This window comes from Populus nigra, chromosome 1, assembly GCF_951802175.1.
Source record: "Populus nigra chromosome 1, ddPopNigr1.1, whole genome shotgun sequence".
Classification (NCBI taxonomy): Eukaryota; Viridiplantae; Streptophyta; class Magnoliopsida; order Malpighiales; family Salicaceae; genus Populus; species Populus nigra.
Window position 1 is genome coordinate 1,132,224 of NC_084852.1, and position 3,833 is coordinate 1,136,056.

Here is a 3,833-nt window from a genome sequence, read left to right on the forward strand (position 1 = left end):
TAACATAAAAAATAAAAAATAAAACCCTATAATTTTTTTAAAAAAATTATGGCCAAGCTAATTTTTTTTCTTTGCATAATCTAGCATTGAAAAAATTGTATTGTTTTTGCATGCATTTTTGGGCTTGATAACAAGTTTATCAAGCTTATTAAAAGCTTGGCTCAAATATAATGGTCTATTAAGCCTATATACAAAATACCAAAAAAACCTATCTTTTTTTGAAAGGGTCCAAAACCCAGTTCTGTCATTCTGGCGGGTCTAGTGACCATTTTCAAACTTAATCCATGTGTGTTCACGGTAAATGGACTCACGACGAGTATCAAGTATTCACCAACGTCAAAGTCAGAAATATTAACTTTGATATTTATTGATGCCAGATGACATGATCAAAAGATTGATGTCTTATCCCAAGTGCAAGAGTGTCAAAGTAATAAATAACCCGGCATGACCGGGGTCGAACCACAGGGAGGTTAACTATATAAATTATAAATAACAACAATAACAACAACAAGAATGATGATGATGAGTTAAAGAGGACTTTGAGATGTAAGATTGATGTGATGATTAAACAATGATTAAAACAAATGTGAAGGTTAGAGGATCCACTAATAGTATTAGAGATAAGTAAAGTATCAACTCTTTATAAATTATCAACATGATCATATTAATCATCATACTTATAAATTTTATCAGGTATTCATGATGGTAACTTATATTGATAACAAATCAAGTTCCTCTCATAACAACGATGTTAGCCGAAGACTATGAAGGATCAATCATTTGATGTACTAAGTGTTATACAACATAAATCTAGATTAATCATTTAACAAGCAAGGTATTAAGAATTCATAAGATAAAAAGATAAGACATGTTAATATCAAACTTTCTTAGGTATAAACATTAAAGTCCATGTTGAGTTTAGATTATACATACTTTAACACCATTAGTGAAACTTTTTCACCTTGACATAATTAACTTAGCTAGACATTATGAAAAAGAAGAACATAAATAAATAAAATAAGAACATAATTATATAAGTATAGTAAAGGAAATGGAAAGCATAAATAAGAGATTAAGGAAAATATAACTTAAGCATTACAAAAATGTAAAGAAAGCAAGAACATGATCTTAATCTAAGAACCAAGATGCCTAAATGAATGGCAAAGACCTCTTTTTATAGGCTAAAATTCAGAATTATTCATTTGATAATTGATTATTGATGTAGTGGCCAACTATTGATTTAGTGGACTTGGTGGACAACAATACTCAAGCATTTTGGCTGGATGCAATGACATTGATTCAATCAAAATTTAGCGAAGTGTTCTTTATAAAAGTTGTTGGAAATCATCTCCTCTTTCTACCCATAAAATGTCTGAGCATTTGGATCGCTAGAGCTCAAGGTATGGCTAAAATATTGAGTAATGCTTTTGGTGGACGTGGTGGATAGCCCTCAAGCTCTTATCTAGATGAAATGCCATTGCTAACATCAACATTGAAGTTGGTCATCCCCATGAAAGTTTTTGAAAATTGTCTTATCCTTCCACCCACCAAATTGGACATCATTTGACCTTCTATAACTCTAGCTATGGGTAAAGTTTTAAGCAGTGTTTGGGCTGGATTGTAGGACAAATTCTAACTTCTCTGTTGTGGCCAAACTTTGAATTTGAAAATGGCAGATTTGGTTCTTCCACTATTCATGAACGTTGTAGACCTATTTCATAGCTTTCTATCCATATAAACCAAATTGAAAGCCAAGATCTATAGCTGCAGATATGACCCAATGACTATTCAAGTAAACAAACTCTCATTAAATTTATATATATTTGCTCAATACCACTTAAACAAAATATTAATAAACCTTCTTTTTTTATGTGCTCAATAGTGATTCCTATGGAGAGGTTTTCAGATGTGATGAAAACTTTTTTTTGCTTTTGATGAAAAATATGAAGTGACATTTGGTTGGTCACAAAAGGTTGAAATTTCAATTTAAGGGTTATTGAGAACCGTTTTTCGACAAAAATGTGAAGAACACAGGGTGACATCTGGTTGGTCACAAAAGGTTGAAATTTCAATTTGAGGGTTCTTGAGAACCGTGTTTCAAAGCATTCATTTTATTTGCATGAATAATGATTTTGTTTCGCATGAGAAAGCATTGCCTACCGATCCAGATTGCATGCCTTTGATCAGAAAGGGCTTGATTAGGCACGTAATGTAGGCTTGGGCTCTTGGCTATCAAGAAAAGGATATTCGTAGGCTCAAAAGGTGTTTAAGAGACTTTAAGACTAAGGATCACTAGTGCTTGTATCCCGAACTTTTTGTTCATACATTTCTGGACCTTAGATTTGATTTGTAAAATGGTCCACGGTGCCCCCAGTGTTGGGTTTGGGCTCTTTTTCTTTGTTTTTATTTTCTTCATTTAATTTTGAGCATCATTGCATTGGCTTTTTTTTGCTCAAAAGTTTTGGATCATTTGGATTTTTTTTTACGCCCCAGCTTTGTACGGGCACCTTCGATGATTGAGAATTTTCTTTTATGCCCCCCAGTATTGTTTGGGCACTTTCAATCATTGAGGACTTTTTCGTACCCCCCAAGAGTTATTTGGGCATTTTTAGTCATTAAGGATTTTTTTGCACTTGCCCCCCAGTGTGGGGTGTGATCCTAGTTAAGATTATTTCAAGAAAAATGCATTAGGCTCAAAAGGGGACTGTAAAGGATATATTTTAGCATTGTGAAAGGATTATCAAAGATGGCCTTTCTTCATCTCAAATGCATGCATTTAGGATCGGTAAGCCTTGCTTTCATGCAAGTATGCAAAGTGATTTCTCATTATTCATTCAAATAAAACTCAGCTTTAGAGTCACTTCGTGGTGTTTTTGTTTTTTTGGGTTTTCTTGGTGTATGGTTACCTCTCTAAGGAATCACCTGAATTTTCAGAACTTGTTTGTTTTGGACAAACACTAGTGTTGTAACCCAATTTTGGATCCACCAAGATTTTCTCGAATGTTATTTTATTTCTATTATTATTTATAAAAATCCAAAAAAATTAAGAAAAAAAGTTTAAAAATTCAAAAATATACTTTTCTCGAGTCAACCGCATCTTTCCATCAAAACCGAGTCCACCAGGTCAATACGGGTCAAACCATGTCGACCAGGGTAAAAAATGAGTTTCGGGCCGTTTTGGGTCAAAACCGTCATTTTGACCAAAACCGAGTCCACCGGGTCAATACGGGTCAAACCATGTCGACCAGGGTAAAAAATGAGTTTCGGGCTGTTTTGGGTCAAAACCGTCATTTTGACCAAAACCGAGTCCACCGGGTCAATACGGGTCAAACCATGTCGACCAGAGTAAAAAATGAGTTTCGAGCTGTTTCGGGTTAAAAACCATCATTTTCGACCAAAACCCGGTTCACTGGGTTGATACCCATCAAAAGTTTTTTTTCCCGGTGTTTAAAATAATTTTCGGTCATTAAAATGGATTTTTGGTGTTTGACTCAGGTTTTTTCTAATACTAAATAGAGTTTTTTTAATTTTACCTATATAAATATATAGTATTATACATAAAAAATAAAAAAAATAAAAAAAATATAATTTGTCAAACGGCGCAACGCGTTGCGCCGAAAGCAAACGGCGATTAAACAAATAACAAAAGCAAACGGTGATTTAAAAAATAATATTTGAAGATTTGCATGTCTCCTGTCATTGGCTATAAATAGCCAGTGATAGTTCGACACAGAAAGGAGAAGAAAAAAAAAAGAGAAAGAAAAAATATTACTGTTATATTTTTTTTTAGTTTTTCCTCACGAGAGTAGGATATTGTTTTTAAAAAATAACAA